At 42.2% G+C, this 19,838-nt stretch overlaps 1 protein-coding gene across 17 annotated transcripts in view; it reads left to right on the top strand.

The window, feature by feature from the left end:
* The first annotated feature begins 955 nt into the window (after positions 1-955).
* RALGPS2 (Ral GEF with PH domain and SH3 binding motif 2) overlaps positions 956-19,838 on the top strand; it is a 286,135-nt gene continuing 267,252 nt past the window's right edge. For 4 of the 17 annotated variants that reach the window (XM_065555676.1, XM_065555671.1, XM_065555677.1 and 1 more), the window contains exon 1: positions 1,060-1,339. The gene's annotated coding sequence lies outside the window, so the exon portion shown is untranslated. Of the gene's footprint in view, positions 1,340-19,838 lie in introns of all 17 variants that reach the window. The other 13 variants (XR_010590024.1, XR_010590026.1, XM_005304203.5 and 10 more) reach the window with 9 other exon arrangements.

Genomic DNA, 19,838 nt, shown 5'->3' with positions numbered 1-19,838 from the left:
GTGCCATGTGACAACAGGAAGGACTGCTTTCTTCTAACACCAAACACAGAACTTTTATTAGTATCAGGAAAACAGTATTTGCTTGTTATGGTTAAATCCCTAACATCATTCCCTCTCATTTTCTGCTTTAAGGGGTGGAGCTGGGGGGCTTCTGTGTGGAATCTTCCCCAATCCCTTTTCTGCTATATATTTTAAAAAGTAGTGCACATAGCCTCATAAAAATCATGCCATGCTCCATCTTGATTTACGGTGGTCTGCTCAGGCAGAACTTTTCATCCTGGGACCTGTCGTCTCTACAGATGCTACCTTTCTCTTTTAGAAATGATGTATATATAGCAGGCGGGCCAGGGTTTGGATGGTAGTTCATGGATTGGCTGGTGTATGTACACATTGCTGACACATCTCTGAAATGAGCTGTGAACTAAGCAATAACTGACTTCCGTGTAGCAGAGAAAAAACAGCGAGTTAATTAAGGAGAGAGATCAATGTTCGTAAAGCAGGCCGAAGATGAACAGTGGTGCTGGAAGTGGGGGTTCTGGGAGTGCTGCTGCACCCACTATCTTGAAGTAGTAGTAACAAACACCAAATACATGATTTCCATCATCAGCACCCCCACTATAAAAATTGCAGCACCCCTGAAGATGTATAAATGCAAAGGATGAGTTATTAGAGGCACTCAGGTGGTCTGGATCAGAGTAGGCAGGCTCCCCACGGGGCGTGAGTGGAAAGGGGCCCTAACAAAAGCAGCCTGGGGTAGCGTCCAGAGATGGCCCTTCCAGATGTGCCATATGTTTAATGTATTGTGGACTGGAACCTGCCCCACTGAACGCGAGCGATGGGGAAACAATCACAGGCGAGGGCTATGCGTAGCTACGTTTCCCCCGCTCCTTCCTTTTTCTCTGTGTCGACCAACCGCAGCAAGAGGGTGCGCGCGCCTCAAACCCTCTACCCCCGCAGTTGAGCGCGAGCTGTTCCCACTGCCAGCGGCGGTTGGGCAGTTGCGATCGTTGGGTCTGTCAGGCCGGGCGCGCGCGTAGTCACTTGCGCCGCAGACGCTTCAATCGTAGGCGGGGGCGCGCGCGGTCGTTCATCACCCGGCGCCTGCGCGGATGGGCCCATTTCCCCCCCTTCTACAGAGAGAGGAACTTATGCGCATGCGTTTTCTACCTTCCTTCTCTGTTTGTGGTGGTGCCTGCTGTTCCCTCCCCCACCTCGGGTCAGGTAGCCGCTACTGAATGACAGTAATCCAGACCGGGTGAGCTGCAGCGGCGGCGGCCCCGAGCGCGGGAGCCCGCCTGGCGGACGGAGTGATTCCTTCCCCGCTCCGTCTCCTTCGCAGGTAAGCCAGGGGATGCACCCCCGCCACACACACACTTCCCCGACGTGAGGGAGGTCGCTGGGCCGGTGCCGCCTCTCCGGGGAATTGCGGCTGGGTATTGTCCAGGAGGTATCTCCTCCGCTCTCTGCAGCCCTAGAAGGAGGATAAACCGTCGCTTGGATTCCGGGCCGCAGGGTTGCAGGGCGGGGCTGGAGGCGCACGGTCCCCTCCCAGATCCGGGGAAGGTCCGGACCCCCCAATCCGGACCCTCTGGAGTCGGGACGGGGGTCACTGACACCACCCTCCACCCACACCCACACGTGTGGTCCCCCACGCCCCAGAGACACGCCTGGGCGACGGGGGAGTTGGACTCCGGCCTTGGCCCGTGCTGGCATGGGGCGCGCGGTGGGTGAAACGGGGGTAGTTACGGCATAAGCCCCGCCAGGCCAGGGCAAAGCGTGCGCTGTGTGAATGGGGCTGGAACGCCCAATTCCCGCCCGTGTGTGAACAGGCCGGGGGGACCGACCATCTCCTAGGGTGGGATGGGCGTATGGAGCGTCCCCGACTCAGCCAGCCCACCTGCCGTTTGAATGGGGCTGCGCGATGGCGAGAGGGATATGATGTGAATAGGGAACATGGATCAAAAGGCACGTGTTTGGAAGGTGGGCTACCTTGGCCTGCCTCCCATGCCGGACTAGAGGACCCACAGTTTGAAAGGGCCTGAGCCTTGGCCAGGTTAATGCGCCGGTGTTCCTGTTAATTGGTCTGTGTGTGTGATCATTAGATGGGGATACACAAGAGCTCAAACCGGGTGCGAGTAAGAGCGTGCACGGTTTGAATGAAGCTTTTGCTTATTGACAGCAGTATGGAATGGTCGGTCTATGTTTTAAGAGAATTAGAGCTTTTGTGGTTTTAATGCATTAGTTGTGAGGTGTGGGTACAGGGTAACTAACTGAGCCTGTTGGTGAGTTAAAGCACCTAGGGTTTGAATGGGTCTTTGTGATCATGAGATGGGGTTATGGAGCAGCTTGGGTTGCAAAATGGATTATAGCATGCACTCTTTGAATTAGGATGGGTTTGGAGTGCTGCACTACCATGGAGACTTTTATAATGAAGAGGGAAAGTTTGGGTGACAGAATCCTGAAGTTCAACACTCCTGATGCCACTGGCCTGCACCTGGAAACCACTGCAGTAGAACAGAAATAGGTGTTGGGTCATAGACACTAGTCCTTTTTGGAGATGTGGTTCTGGGAGGGATGTGTAGGCTAAACAAAGAATTAGATGCAACTGTCTCAGGCAGACTAGTGACAGACAACCATTTGCTCTTAAATGCGCAGTTGGAGACTACTTCAGTTACTGTTTCACACAGACAGTCCAGTATATTCAGAGAGCTGCATTCTCAGAGGCAATTTAGCACAGCTGTTACTTTGTTTGGATGGTAGGGGGAAGGGAAAACTGTGCTAATATAGACGGAAAAGAGGCAGATAAGACACTGGATTCTAATCAAAGAGAAAATAAAGTGCAAAAAACAAATATCCAGATAATAGAGAATTCATAAACTCTTGCAGTTCTCCTGTTTACTGGGTTCATTTCAAGATTGGCAGTTGCTATAGGGGACTATTTTAATGAAGTTAACTTTTTTATAAAAAATTAAGTTCTTTCTATCTGTAACAATCTTATCTACCCCAGTTCTATGTTTAAATTTTTAAATAAAATTGGCACATTTTTCAGTCCATTAATGTAAGGTATTACCGTCATACCAGTTGTAACCGTGCCTTTTTTTTAACTCTACACAGTGTTGTAAACTCATAATAAGGAAACAAATGGTAAAATTAAAAACATTTGTCTCCTCTCATGTTCTTTTGAACTATGTTAAATATATACTACAAGCTTTAGAATCCTTAAAAATAGTAGGACTTTCATGTACACCACCATTTCAACATATACTGTACTGATTTGGATCCTGATTATATCATACGGTCTGCATGCGGACCATAACTCCTATGATGTAGAGCTTCATTTACTCCTGGAGGAATTCTGTGCCAAAAAATTAAAAGTTCTGCACACAATATTTTAAAATTCTGCATAATTTATTTGTAAAAATAATGAAATATAATCATGCCAGTTTCAATTATTTTGGTAATTTATTTAAACTACAATACAATGGATGGAGAATGGGAGTGAGGAGCATTGGAGGAAATCTCCATGCCCCTTTTGTCTAATAGTAATGTAGCTAGGTTTTACCCTTTATTTCTAGTTATTAGTCAACAAGTATATGCAGCCATAACATCAGTGTTACGCCCTAGGCAACTGAAAGAGCAAGTGAGGGTTGGGGTGTCAAACTCACAATTTATATTGGCTACTGACCATCTCCAGAAAGGCCAGTAGTAAACAGTTCATAGATCACATTGATAGGAAGTTTTTTCAGCCCCAAAATTTAGATCAGTTCTAATCACTAAAGCACCATAAGCATTTATAAGGCCATACAGTTATTTACAAAAGGCTCCTTTACACTACTCTGGCAATGTAAAGGAATCTTAAAACTTGTGCACCCATTTTATACTCCTGGGGGAATTCACTAAGAACATTGGGAACAATTAAGTAAGCAGGCTGCTACATCCTGCTGTGCCCCATGCCTGCCTCCTCAGAAACACCCTGAAGCCTTGCCCCACTACGTCAAGCATGCTGCAATAGCGAGCAAGAGGGGGCAGAATGTCTGTCTGTCACTGGCATGCATGCCCTGCCCCCTCAGTGGTGATTGGTGTCTTCCCACGCCCGCCCTGTCCTGGCCCCCCACCCTCCTGGGGATAATTGATGTCTTTGCTGGCTGTTCCGGGTGCCAGAACTGACGTGCCTGTCCTGCTGGGGAGGAGTGCGTGACCACTCTTGCAGCTTCTCTTTCTGCCACGTCAGAAGTCATTTTTTCCACTGGGAAGCAAAAAAAATCTGCAGGGGACATGAATTCTGTATGCGTGCAGTGGTGCAGAATTCCCCCAGGAGTATCTATGGGGGGCTCCATGCTGGTGCAAGAAGCTGCTTGTATAGATCAGATTGTAGCATCAGGGTCTAGTGGATAAATAGTAGTCCCTGAGTTGGTATTTCCTGGTCTTTTTCAGAAGTACTGCCCCTTGTTTTGAAGCAATTTCTATGGAAAAATGTTGCATTTATCTGAAAATTTTATTTAATAACACTATACCACTTTCTTCTGCAGGTGAATCATTTACAAATGCAAAAATGTTTGCATTTTTTAGCCCCCTACCTACCTCACTTTCTTTTCTTTGCCAGCGAAGAGAGTTAGGAACCTCTCTTTCATGTGAAGAGGACTCTGCTTTTACTTAAAAAGGACTAAGACCTTCTGTACATCTTAACATTTGTGTCACTGGGGAGAGCTGTAAAACATAGAGTATTTCCACTCAGAGGTTTTTGCAGTTCTAAGGTTCAAGTTTCCTTCCCAACAGGGATGAAGTCTCATTGCACACTGAGGCTAGTTCCACACTAAAAAGTTAGGTTGACCCAGCTATGTTGCTCAGGGGTGTGAAAAATCCACACTTCTGAGCGTTGTGGTTAAGCTGACAACCCCTGGTGTAGACAGTACTAGGTCAATGGAAGAATCAGAATGAGAAGAATTAGAATTCTTCTGTTGACATAGCTACTGCTTCTTGTGGAGATGGATTACCTATGCTAATAGGAGAACCACTCCCATCGGCATAGGTGGTGTCTACACTGTAGTGTTACAAGTGTAGACAAACCCTCAAATACTGCAATGCTGGGTAGCATGTTGCCTGGGTAGCATGTCTGAGATAAATACCTATAGGAGAGAGATGTTGAGTAGCCACTAGGAGTTCAGTTCACATCTTCCCTAAATACCCTGTGTTAGATCTTGATTCCCGCTCTGATGCTAGATTTCAGCAAGCAGTGGTTTGGTACTTCTTTACCTAAAGAACTCCTCAATCCATTGTCTGTTCTATGTGGTGTTGCTTGCCACTCTTCCACAAGCTGGAATACTGTACATAGAGGCCCTCATAAAAGGAGAGGCTACTTTCTGGTAACTGTTGTACGAGAGTTGCTTCTGTGCATTCACACTTTCCTTCTACGTTGGGGTTCTTAACATACTATTTGGCTCCATAAGAAGGAACTGAAGTGTTTGGTGGCCGTACTGTTATATATACTCAGATGTTCAATGCTGATGTCAATAGAGGGTCACCATGTAGTCCCAAAGAACACAGCTTTGCTAGGGATTGATTCCAAGAGCTTGATGCCATTGGGCGCCAACCCCCAAGTGGGAATACACAAAGAATATCAGTTGCCAGCAGGGTGGATTTGATTTAAGTCACTAGTTAGGAAGACTCGATTTAATCATGGATTTCTACATAAAAGTGCATTCTTGTTGGTTGTTATAATCTTAATACATATTCTTCAGAACTCAGAGATAGCGGTAGGTTTCATTTTTAGAAGGTACACACTATACATTTTTAAAGTGATTTATTTTGAAAACTTTTCAGATTAGTTTTATAGCTATATCAGAAAATGAATGATTGTTTGGTTATTTCATTTACCAAAGATAATTGAAGCAGATATTTATGAAGTCATTGGGAGGTGAACTATCTCCAATTCAACAGGTTAATCATTAATATTTGGAGGATTTTCTTGCCATGCTGTATTAGGAGGAGAACATCACCGGACAGACATTTAAATTGTTTTATTTAACTAAAACAACAATGTTATGTATTCTGGATTTTTTTCTTCAGAAACAAACATACAATATTTTAACAAAACAAGCGTATGAATTTTGGAATGTAGTTAAACATTCAAGTTTTTTAAAATCAGGTTTGTTTTTGTTAAAATTGTTTTTAACTAAAATAATTGAATGAAATATTAAAAAAAAAAAAAACCCCAAACAAATTAAATCATCTCGGCTAGCCAGGTCAACAGGAGAAACTTAAAATATTGGCTTCTGCAGCTAACTCAGTCATTTTCACCTTCATTTTCTTGTTTGCTCATAATCTGGAAAAAAAACGGACAAACAAGCTTCCTTGCTTTTTCAGGTCCCAAACGATTTCTCAATTTGGAATGAATTAGTCCAAAGGAAGAAAATATTCTTTCTACACCAGCAGAAAAGGCTACTGCTGTTAAAAGTGAGATTATCACTTCAACAGTCTCTGAATCCAAGTGCTTAAGGGACTTCCACCAGTTCACTGGTGTGACTTTCTTTAAAACATAATCAGCAAACACATATTTCTTGAATGGTTCTTATTCCCAAACTGGGCCTCTTTTATGGCCTGCTGCCATTATAGGTTTTCTCTTCTAGTGAGAGAATGGTATGGTAGATCTCAAATCAATGAAGGCTACACTCAGAAGGACCTCAAGATTTCTGGAATATGCTGCTCAGACAGTTCCCCTTTTGTTTCTACTGCCCGTCCCTCCCTTCTCACATTTATCTCCAGATTTCTTCTCCTTGTCTAGATCTATTCTGCACCTAACAATCTTCTATTCACTGAACTTTTTGAAACTTTGCACTTTTAGAGAGAGGTAAGGGATTGACTCTGTGTACACAAATTTGCAGAGGGACAATAGGGTTGAGGTCTGTTATTTCTCACTTCTCTCTGTTTATTTATTTATTTATTTAAAAACATTTTTGCTGTTAAGAAGCATGTTATCTTTGGAGGCACAAATCCACAGTTTGAGAACTGCAAAACTAAGCATCTCTGATGGTATCTTCTAGACCAGTGGTTCTCATAGCCAGTCCGCTGCTTGTTCAGGGAAAGCCCCTGGCGGGCCTGGCCGGTTTGTTTACCTGCCATGTCTGCAGGTTCGGCTGATCGCGGCTCCCACTGGCCGCAGTTCACCGCTCCAGGCCAATTGGGGCTGCGGGAAGCGATGCGGGCCAAGGGATGTGCTGGCCGCTTTTCCCGCAGCCCCCATTGGCCTTGAACGGCGAACCGCAGCAAGTGGGAGCTGCGATCGGCCGAACTTGCGGACATGGCAGGTAAACAAACTGGCCTGGCCCGCTAGGGGCTTTCCCTGAACAAGCGGCGGACCGACTTTGAGAACCACTGTTCTAGACTGAGCACTGAGTCCCATTGGGTAGATGGAAAGATTAACCTAAATAATCTATACAGAAGCCCCTGGAATCCTATAAGATTGGGTCCCTAATCCATGAACTATTGGAACTCTATTTACAAAACTTTTCATAAACATTACATGAATATATTGTCTCATATTATAGAATTAGAATTTATAATCCCTATTCCATGATGAGATATCTTTGAGCTATCAAGTATCTTAATTAAAACTATCTTTAACTATATTTTTCCTCAAAAAGCATTTGATAAAAAAAAATCCAAATTAAGTGTAAAAAAAAGAAATCTGATTGTTTTGATTTTTTTTTTTTAAATCATTGATTTTTATCCACCCTGGTTACCAGTAAGTAACCTGTTGTTTTTTTAAATTTTATTTTTGTCTTTATTAAAATGGAGTTTTAGGACTTTAAGATCCCTAGATTTTTTTTTTTTTTTTAGTTAAACATTTCTCTTGACATACTCCAGATCTTTCATCAGTATTTGGAATTGATACCTGATGCATCTCTATCTAAAACCATTATTTCCCCAAAACAAAGAAAAGGAATTCCCAGATTTCAGAAGTTTCAGTTTCTATTTGAGATAGCTCATGCAATGGCATACTGCTTTAGGATGAGGCAATTTCTGATTTTATTTCCATTAATTAAAAGTAAACAGACTATATTACTGCAAAACTATTATCAAATTAAGTACTTTTTAGTAATTTTCATTACTATTGTCTAATAATAATTTTATTTTTCCTGGCTTAAACAGTGCCCTGTCCTAAACTAGTTTTTCTCATGAAATTACCAACCTTGCAAATTGTATTTTTTAAAGAATTGGTTGATACCAAATCTGTGTCCTGCTGAAGTTTGAGAATTTTGCCACTGACTTCAGTGTAACCAGGATTTGGTCCTTGATTGATTTTTACCTACTCAGAACTCTGAGCCAATTGAACTTCTGCTTTCCGTTTGAATTGAAAACTTTGCTTTACGGCTGGGTAGTGTAATCTAATTACTTGGCTTTTGTGTGAACTAAGGCATGCATGCACTATATTTCACTACAAACACATCATGACATGTTTCTGTTTTGAGAGTCTTTTACAGTCCTATATTTGACAGTGTTGTAAAAGAAAATGAGCAAGAAATTTTTGAGAAGATACTTAAAAATGCCTCCTGAAACTATTTGGAAAGTGTACAAACTAAGTCATATAAATAAAAATTTTAGACTCCTCTGACAGCAGGTCTGTGTCCCAAAAGCAGAATCAGACAAATGTAATGTGTTGGTTCTGATGGAGAGACATGTTGTTAGGGAGAGACCAATATTTTATCCATAGTTATATTTGCAACAAGGCTGTCATCAGAAGGCTGATCTTTTTGCTCTTCATTTAACTTATAAGAAAAAAGATCCTCAAAACATCTTTGTTTTCAAAATTTTAAGGTTAACTGTCAGGGTAAAGAAGAACTTTTTTTTTGAAAACCTGAAGGAAATTAAACATACCTTTACAAAGGAAGAGATTTAAACTGGACATTCTGAAATTTTTGTTAAGTGTCTGATGCCCTTATATATTGGGAGGGAAAGTCAAATTAAATTTGGGAATCACTTGGTAGTTTCTATAATAATCCCATGAGTAGGTCAGTTTTCAAGCAAAGAAAACAAATATACAGTATTTTGTTAGGATTTTCAGAAAAATACATGAATCTTTGTTGTAGCTAGTGGAATGAAAAAAAAATGATAATTTTGTCATCAACTCTGATGTGAAATACTTTGTGAGAGCCCTTTGTGTTAGGAAGCCTTTGTATGTCAGTGGATTGAAGAAGTGGAGAATTTACTCCTGCAGACATTAGGCTTCAGTACAAAACAATGCATGCACTGAATGGTAGTCCTCATATTTCCCTAGCTCCACACTCCCATTCCTCTCCTCAGATGCAACTGAGCGTATGGTCCGTGATCTACATTTCCTTCCAGTTGATTTAATCCATGCAATGCTTATCAGATCCCCAATGAAAGTTACGGAATTGAGAAACGTGGTGGGTTAAGGCAGTATATTCTAAGATCAGTGTCCCAAGCAGTGCTTGAAAGCTCAGTATGATTACATCAGCTGAGTGTGTGTGTGTGTGTATGTGTGTGTGTGGAATCTCACTCTTATTTTTGGCACCTTAGAGACTAACAAATTTATTTGAGCATAAGCTTTCGTGGGCTACATCCCACTTCAAAGACATGTTTCTGTTTTGAGAGTCTTTGACAGTCCTATATTTGACAAAAAGAAGAACAGGAGTACTTGTGGCACCTTAGAGACTAACAAATTTATTAGAGCATAAGCTTTCGTGGACTACAGCCCATTTCTTCGGATGCATCAGAAGTGGGCTGTAGTCCACGAAAGCTTATGCTCTAATAAATTTGTTAGTCTCTAAGGTGCCACAAGTACTCCTGTTCTTCTTTTTGCGGATACAGACTAACACGGCTGCTACTCTGAAACCTATATTTGACAGTGTTGTAAAAGAAAATGAGCAAGAAATTTTTGAGAAGATACTTAAAAATGCCTCCTGAAACTATTTTTCGAAGAAGTGGGCTGTAGCCCACGAAAGCTTATGCTCAAATAAATTTGTTAGTCTCTAAGGTGCCACAAGTACTCCTGTTCTTTTTGCGGATACAGACTAACACGGCTGCTACTCTGGAACTCTTATTTTTGTAGTAAGTATTCTTATCACAAAGAGGACATTACTTTTCTTATGATGTCTGTCCAGTGAACTTAATAAATTAAGTTATAAGGAGAATATGTCATAGGGACTGTTACAATTTAGATCCATTATGCAGTAAAAAGATTATTTGGTGTAAATAAAAGCTGTCTGTCTAAATATACCCATATAAGGACTGGTTATTCCCCACTCAGCAAGCAAACATGTCACTGACTATTTACCAGATGTTCTAAAGTTAAAATTAATAAGGTGCTTCAAATGAGAAATGTCTATGTACTGTGAAAAATGAATACGATTAAAATATTTAAAATTTTTATTCTTAAATTAAGATAAAGTTTCAGTTGAGCTTCTTCCCCATTTACTGCCTCTTGTAATTTGAATTTTGATACAAAAGTTAAAAATATAAAGGTAAACTTAAGTAGGAGTATCAGTAATGTATTAAGATGAAATTCATCACAGTTCTTTCACACATGATTAATAACTAACAACACTTGGGTATTTTTGTAAAGTTGTAATAATTTCATAAGATGTAGAGTAGAGAATACAAAACTTTCTATGTAAATCTGTTTCTAAAAGTATACAGTGTACTTTAATTGCTAAATAAAATTCCCATTATGTTTTTATAGCTCATTAGACACAGTAAAATAAAGTTGGTAAATTATGAAGAGAGGAAGACTACTTTGGATTGGCATAGAAATATATTATGATTAGAAGGGGGCAGATTCCCTGTCACTTAGGTAAGATTGTGGTGGGACAACTCCCATGGTACCTAGATACCTTTTATCTCTTTGACCCTTATCAATCTGATATAGTCCTGCCTGTTGCATAGACATTGCATTGGTCCATCTCCTGACAATAGATGAAGACCAGGTGTCCATGCTGGAGATAGTAGATCTATCAACTATCTTTGATATGTTAAGGTGATGCTGACTCTCCTCTGAAACCTTATGGGGTGGATGGGACTGCTCTTCAATGGCTTTGGTTTTTTTCCCTGTTGGACAGATCTCAATGGGTAGTTGTGGGCAATTGCCCCTCTTCTTGGAGAGCTGTCATGTGTGGGGTGCTGCACAGTACCATTTTTCACCCCTCTTGTTCAACGTGTATATGGGGCCATTAGGAGGGTTAAAATGAAATATGGGGTTAAGCTTTTTCAGTGTGCTGATGACACCCAACTGTAGATTCTCTCTCATCTGTCTGGGATGATGCAATTCAGCTCCTCAGTCAGTGTCTAATTGAGTGTGGAGCCATGGGTGAGAGTAAGCTGGCTGAGGCTCCACTCAGATAAGACTGACGATGATGGGTTGGAATAAGCAACTGGAAGAGATGTTGAAGGTATATTATCAGTCTCCAGGATTAAAGGAGCACATCTGCCATTAGTTATTAGTGTTTGCGACTGAGGGGTGATTTTTAGACCCCCAGTTGTTGTGGTTTGACAGTCATATTACAGCAGTGACCCAGTCAGCTTTTCACTGCATCTGGCCCGGAAGTTGTGATCTTTCCTTTGAGATGTGATGTTTCCTACTGTTATCTATGCTTTTGTCACCTCTAATATTAGACTACTGCAGTGTGCTCTGCATGGGGACTGCATCTTATAATATAATATATGGAGATATACGTATCTCATATAACTGGAAGGGATCTTGAGGGTCATTGAGTCCAGTCCCCTGCCTTCAATAGCAGGACCAAGGACTGTCCCTGACAGTTTCTGCCCCCTCCCCACTGATCCGTAAATAGCCCCCTCAAGGATTGAACTCTCAACCCTGGGTTTAGCAGGCCAATGCTCAAACCACTGAGCTATCCCTCCCCATTAAACCATTTGGAGACTGAAGTTGGTGTAGAATACAATGGCTTGCTTATTGAGTGGGTCATTTCACTGGGAGCACATGCCATCAATGTTCTGGGATCTGCACTGGTTGTCCCTTTAGTTCCAGATGGAGTTTAATGTGTTGGTTGTGACCTGAGACTGCCTGGCTCCCTATGCCATATTGCTACTGCTTTGATTAGCAGGGGTTCTCAAATTGGATCCCCTTTCTTATAAAAGAAAGGGGCTGGCTGTTAGAACATTCTCCTAGGAGGGCTCTGTGTCTGAAACTTGCTCCCCCTTCTTGGCCTGAATTTGGGGACTTCCTGGGCATTCTGCTAAAGATCCTGGGTCTTTGGAAAAGGCTGAGGGTATGCTTCCTAGATGATGACTGGCTGGCTAGCGGAGTTCCTGGAGAAGTGATTTCAGTGATGATGAGATTTAATTTAAATGCATTTATTTTATAATTAAGGCTCTTGGAGCCAGGGCTAGGTGTCTTTAATATTTTAAATCTAAATAAATAAAATGTATACCTGAATAGTTAAAGCAATATAACGCTCTTGTGAATGCAGTTATGCCAATATAAAGGTGATTTATACTGGTATAGGGGAATAAGCTGTAAGGCATCTTTATTCAACTACATTCACACTAAGGAATGTGTGTGAAATGGATGGATTTTATTGTAAGTTAACTGTCAGCGCTTCAGACAAAGTAAAAAATGAGTTTTCGGCTATATCTACAGTAGGTCTTTTAGCTGGTATAATAATAGGGTGACCAGATCAGAGGCGAAATATCGGGACGTGGGGGGAAGGAGGCAGAGCCAAAAAATAAAAAAGCCGGTGGGGAGAAAAAAGAAAAAAAAGCATGAACAAGCGGGAAGCGCCTAGGCTGGTGCCGGCCACATGCAAATGTAAACAGCGGCCCCTGGGTCCCGGGACACAACAACCCCTGCCTGGAGCCCGAGGACTGACACCCTGACACCGTGGAGATGGGCACGGAAAGGGGAAGTGCCCCTGCCAGGTCCCTGCGCGGAGACTGGCCTGGGCTGGCCGCGGGCGCGCCAGCGTGGGGCAGCCCCTTCCCTGGCAGGCTCCAGCTCCCTGCGGGCCTGGCAGTGCAGAGCTGTAGTGACCTTTGCGCCACTGGGCTACACCCCGCTGGAGAAGCGGGACCTTGCTGCGACCCCCAGGCCGGGACTCACCCAAGCATCGCGGGACAGGATCTCCTCACCTAGGGTCGCACACCCAGCCAGGCACGCACTGCTCCCCCCACCCTGCCCCCCGGAGGCAGACAGACTCACAGATTCTAATTATCCCCAGCACTGCGGCGGAGCCGCCGCCCGACTGGCCCTTCCAGCCGCTCCTCCGCCTCTCCCTCGCTGCGTGTCAGGCAGAGGCATGCGCCTGGCACCCGGCGCCAACTACACCCCTCCAGGGCCGGGGCGCACGTGGTGGAGGTGAAGCCCCGAGGAACTGGAGTCCCCATGCGGGCAGCTGCTGCCCCCCCACCCATGGGCGCATAGGAAGCCGGTTCCCCAGGCCGGACCCGTGGCTGCCCTCCTGCCTGCGCTCGGGCCAGGGCCAGGCCGGACTCACCCCGCTGTCCCCGGGCCTCCTCCCTCCAGCGCTTGCCTGGGAGGGAGGAGGAATGCAGCGTGCTTCGGGAAGACGCAGGGATTTGGGGAGGGATCCAATGGGGGAAGGAGGAGGCGGAGTTGGGGCGAGGGAGGGGGCGCGAGCCGGAGCGGAGGGCAAAAATTGCTTGTTTGTCCAGTGTCCTGACCAAACATTGGTTGGGACGCGGGACAAACTAGCAAATATCGGGACAGTCCTGATAAAATCGGGACGTCTGGTCACCCTATATAATAATATTGGTTAGGAGTGTTTATTCTTTATAATGTTTTTATACCAGCAAAGAGTCATAGAGTAGGCTCAGTTATCCTGGCAAAAAAATCCGTTTGCCAATGTAATTTATTTCATTTGGGGAACTGACATAAGCTATACTGGGAAAAGTGTTAGTATAAGCTGTCTTCCCCTCGCTCCGCCTCCTCCCCCACTCCCCATGCAGGAGATGGGGTGTGGTTTGCCGGTATAGCTAACAAACCTTTTCTAATGTAGATAAGGCCTTGGTCATCCCCATGAATCGCAGTCAGTCACTTTTGTTCACACAGTTTTTACAAATACAAAAGGAAAAAGAAATGCTCACCTTCTAAGGGTTTGTCTCCAGTTACCAGGGGTTTGACGCACGGTGATTGATCCATTGGGGGGGTCGATTTAGCGGGTCTAGTGAAGACCTGCTAAATCGACTACTGATCGCTCTCCCATTGACTCTGGTACTCCACCGGCACGAGAAGCATAAGGAAAGTTGACGGGAGAGTTTCTACCGTCGACCCAGCGCGGTGTAAACACCACAATAAGTCGACCTAAGGTATGTCAACTCCAGCTACATTTTTCACGTAGCTGGAGTTGCGTAACTTAGGTTGACTTAGTCCCGTAGTGTAGACCTGCCCGAAGTAACAGCAACCTGTGCAGAATTCCTGTTTGGGATTATCTTATGCCCTTGAATTGCTCTTCTGGTGCCTAGACACCACCCTGGTTGGTGTTTTACAAATATCTAGTTAAAATACAATGTGAGGGAGCTTGTGAAAGAGAGCAAAACTAATCTAAAACAAATCTAAATGTCAAGTTGATACTCTCCTTGTTTCTGCTTAGTCTTCTGACTATAATTGTGAAGTGAATATCAGATATGAAATGGATGTAAGTTCAGTTGTAAAGAGAAGGTATATTCTGTCAGGGATATTAAAAGGCTGGGTAATTAAGTATTTTTGAAGTATAAAGCAAGAGTACAGTCTTTTTATGCTTTTGAGGAAAGTCTGTCCTGATAAATATGAAGGAATTACCAATCTTCTTTAGAAAGTGTGCTTGCAGATTGTTCTTTTTTGAATGTCTAATTGCATGTAGTGTCTTCTGCTTGTTTTTTAAACAAAATGCCAACAGTGCATTTATGAAACTTGGCTCTGAGTGAATAACTTATGCATACAGCTCCAAGTTGCATTATATGCTACAACTTGTGTTTTATTAGTATTTTATTAATGTTTTTGAGACGTCAAATATCATGACACAGCTCCAGGAAAAAGGCAAATTTATTTGAAGTTTTCTTTGCGGAACCTAATTAATATTTCAAAATAAAAACTAATTCACAAGTACCCTTTCCAGGAGAAACTGCAATGTATATAGTATTTAATGTATATGAGACTTCAGTTTGTAGAAATAGGATGTGCATAACTGATTTTTCAGACTTATATTTATGGTACAATCACAAGTGCAACAGAACTTGTCAGAACTTGTGTGGGTTATCAAAAAGGCAAATTGAGTGATCTGGAGAGGAAAAGAAACAACTCAAATAATGGCAACAAAATAATTCACAATTGCTATTCTACATTTGTGTGGTGGTATTTAAATATGAATTGAAAAAATAGGATCATATAACGATGATGCATCTCAGGAAAATGCAACAAAAATGCGCCTATTTGTCTAATGAAGCAGTGTGGCTAACTTGTCTACTCTGGATTTCAAAGTTACGTAGGACTCTGGGGAGAAAATTTTGGAAATAGCCATGGATGTTTGGAGCAAAATATATATTGAGGTTGCATCTTCTACTTAGGATTTAAGATTCAAATTAATTCAACAAAAGAATCCCGGATTATATTAGACTCTGAGAACATATCGTGTATTGTGTTTTGAGAGACCCATTGTTTAACCTGTTTTGGTAATGTTGAAGTATTAATCAGTCCTAAACATTCTTCGAGGGCTTGCTCATGTCCATTCCACTTTAGGTGTGCGCGCGCCGCATGCGCTGTTGCCAGAGATTTTCCCCCCCCCAGTAGTATCCATAGGGCTGGCTCTAGTGACCCTTGGAGTCCCACCCCCATATGCTGGCATAAGGGATGCTGCTGGTCCCACGCCCTTCCAGTTCCTTCTTACCGCCTGTGACCGTTGCTGGAATGACTTTCTCTCCCTTGTGTTTGCAAGACTTCTCCAGTGGTTGAATTTGACAGTTTTTGTACGTAGTTAGTGTTAGTCATGTATAGTTAGCAGAGTTAGATAACGGTCCCCTCAGGGGACAGCATCGCTGGGACAGGGCATGCCCTGGTCCCCAGGATGGGGCTCCAGGGGGTGCTAGAGCTGGCCCCTACAGATACCACTGTGGGGAAAATCTCTGGCAACAGCGCACATGGCATGCACACACCTAACACGGAATGGACATGAGTAACACATCTCAAAGAAACAGTTACGGAAGGTTAGTAACAGTTTTTTATACCTCAGTTGTGACATTTTTATTCTTGGTATGAAAATTATTAAATCATACTATTAATGCTAAAAACTTTCCTCCAAGTGCAATTGTAAGGAAAAGTGAGACTGCTTATAGAATGGGAAATCCACTGTGGGATGGAATCTGTGTGAATTGGTCAATCTTGAACGGGTATCACTGCCATGTAACAATAGTTTGGATGTGTGGCATCAATGTGATACTAGGAGACATATTTGGCCTTCTTGGAATTGTATAACCAGGGTAAGTCTGTTCACATTCAGTGTTTGGGATGATTCATATTTTTGATGCAACTGATTTGTCTCTCTCTAACCTATTGTATAGAATCATAAAATTACAAATATCTGAGGGAAGTCGTAAAAAAAATTGCTGAGTATGTTCAAAGGCTGAGGGTTGTATGTACAACTAAAAGGACTTCTTACTCAAGAGTTTTATATACTGCATTTGCTCTCTGAGCCAGCTGGTATTTTATTTTTCATTATTTTTTTTATCCTGTCCAATTTCTACAGTTTTACAGACTCTGGCTTTCCCAGTCTCTCCCTAAAACTATAGTCTTCAGTCAAAAAGGAAATGGGCAGGAATGGAATTAGAAGGCATGTAAGGTTACAGGCCTCTTTCCCTTTACCTTTTTGTGGGAATGAAAGAAGAGGGCAGACTTGCCTTACTCCCCGGAGACACTGTGGATATCTCTACATGGCAAAGGGAAACTTGTGTCTCTGAGTCTTTGCGCCCAGGTCAGTTGACTTGGGCTGCCAGAGCTTGGGCTGTGGAGCTAAAAATAGTAGTACAGACAGACGTTCCTGCTTGGGTTGGAGCCCAGGCTCCAAGACACTCCACCCCTCTCTAGGTTTCAGAGCCTGGGCTCCAGCCCGAACCCCAACATCTGCTCTGCTATTTCTAGCTCTGCAAGCCCCAGTCAATTGACAGGGATTCTGAGGCTCACTGCCACGGGTTTTAATTTGCAGTATAGACATACCCGGTTAACTCTATGCTTCTTCTAGGTGTTAGACTTCAGGGCTGACTTCTGCTGAATGGGACAGATGTCTAGCTGGCTTTGCTCCTCGAGAGGGAGACAGGGTGAGCCTGAGCAAATGCAAATTTTAGTCGCTGGTGTTTTTCTCCAGCTCTGGTGTCCTTTCCCTACTACGTTGCATGGGAGTAATGAGGTCAGATGTATATTACTTCTAGGTCAATAGGGCATCTCCATGATCTTGTGGAGAACTAGCTGGTATGACTTGAGAGAAATGCCAAATATCTGTGTATTGTACATGTGTGTTTTTTTTTTTTTTTTTTTTTTTTATGGCATGGCTTTATGTGAATGGTAATGAATTTTTTGTTGCTCATAAATGAGGAGGGGAAGGTGTCTAAACTCTCGACACCTATGCACTCGTGCATACATCTTCCAGTACTAATGGAAGTTCCATACATTAATGGAAAGGAGAATGGACTGGTGTCCTTAGGGGTTTACCTTTTTGGTCTAATGTATTTGAAAGAGCTAGCTGCTTAACTCAAAACAAAGAATGACTTGTAGTCAATAAGAGATGGGTTTCAACCCCACTGCCTCCACATCAATTTTCCCTAAGAGGAAGTAGTGTAGTAGTCATGCAGTCTATTTTAGCTTTTTACATTAGTGACAATTTCAGAGATTGACCTGGCACAGTACAGTGGAGTTCTAGATCAGTGGTTCTCAACAGGGGTATATGTACCCCTGGGGATATGCAGAGGTCTTCCAGGGGGTACATCAACTCATCTAGATATTTGCCTAGTTTTACAACAGGCTACACAAAAAGCACTAGTGAAGTCAGTACAAACTAAAATTTCATACAGATGACTTGTTTATACTGCTCTATATACTATACACTGAAATGTAAGTACAATAATTATATTCCAATTAGGGCTGTCGATTAATTGCAGTTAACTCATGCCATTAACTCAAAACAAAATCATGATTAAAAAAATTAATCATGATTAATCGCAGTTTTAATCACACTGTTAAATAATAGAATCCCAGTTGAAATGTATTAAATATTTTTGGATGTTTTTCTGCATTTTTAAATATATTGGCTTCAATTACAACACAGAATAAAAAGTATACTGTGCTCACTTTGTAATCACAAATAATAATATAAATATTTGCACTGTAAAAATGATAAAATAGTATTTTTCAGTTCACCTCATACAAGTACTGTAATGCAACCTCTTTATCGTGAAAATGCAACTCACAAATGTAGATTTTTTTTTTGTTACAAAACTGCACTCAAAAACAAAACTGTAAAATTTTAGAGCCTACAAGTCCACTCAGTCCTCCTCCTTGTTCAGCCAACCGCTGAGACAAAGAAATGTGTTTACATTTACAGGATATAATGCTGTCCACTTCTTATTTACAGTGTCACCTGAAAGTGAGAACAGGTGTTCGCGTGGCACTTTTGTAGCCAGCATTGCAAGGTATTTATGTGCCTGATGTTCTAAACATTCATATGCCCTTTCATGTTTCGGCCACCATTCCAGAGGACATGCTTCCATGCTGATGCCGCTCATTTAAAAAAATAATGCGTTTAATTAAATTTGTGACCGAACTCTTTGGGGAGAATTGTATGTCCCCTGCTCTGTTTTACCCGCGTTCTGCTGTATATTTCATGTTAAAGCAGTCTCGGATGATGACCCAGCGCATGTTGTTTGTTTTAAGAACACTTTCACTGTAGATTTGACGAAACACAAAGAAGGTACCAATGTGAGATTTTTAAGGATAACTACAGCCCTCGACCCAAGGTTTAAGAATCTGAAGTGCCTTCCAATATCTGAGAGGGACTAGGTGTGGAGTATGCTTTCAGAAGTCTTAAAAGAGCAACACTCCAATGCAGAAACTACATAACCTGAACCACCAAAAAAGAAAATCCATCTTCTACTGGTGGGATCTGACTCAGATGATGAAAATGAACATGTGTCGGACCGCACTGATGTGGATTGTTATCGAGCAGAACCTGTCATTGACATGGACGCATGTCCTCTGGAATGGTCGTTGAAGCATCAAGGGACATATGAACCTTTAGTGCATCTGGCATGTAAATATCTTGCGACACTGGCTACGACAGTGACATGCGAACTCCTGTTCTCGCTTTCAGGTGATGTAAACAAGAAGAGGGCAGCATTATCTCCTGCAAATGTAAACAAACTTGTTTGAGGGATTGGCTGAACAAGAAGTAGGATTGACTGGACTTGTAAGCTCTAAAGTTTTATATTTTATTTTTTGAATGCAGGTTTTTTGTACATAATTCTACGTGTGTAAGTTCAACTTTCGTGATAGAGATTGCACTACAATACCTGTAATGGGGTAATTGAAAAATACTATTTCTTTTTTTACAGTGCAAATATTTGTAATAAAAATAAACATAAAGTGAGTACTGTACATTTTGTATTGTGTTGTAATTGAAATCAATATATTTGAAAATGTAGAAACACCCAAAAATATATAAATAAATGGTATTCTATTGTTGTTTAACAGCATGATTAATTTTTTTAATCACTTGACAGCCCTAATTCCAATTGATTTATTTTATAATTATATGGTGAAAATGAGAAAGTAAGCAATTTTTCAGTAATAGTGTCCTGTGACACTTTGTATTTTTATGTCTGAT

This window comes from Chrysemys picta, chromosome 8 (genome assembly GCF_011386835.1).
Source record: "Chrysemys picta bellii isolate R12L10 chromosome 8, ASM1138683v2, whole genome shotgun sequence".
Classification (NCBI taxonomy): domain Eukaryota; kingdom Metazoa; phylum Chordata; order Testudines; family Emydidae; genus Chrysemys; species Chrysemys picta.
Note: the sequence above shows the minus strand (reverse complement) of the source record. Positions and strands in the feature narration are given on the sequence as shown.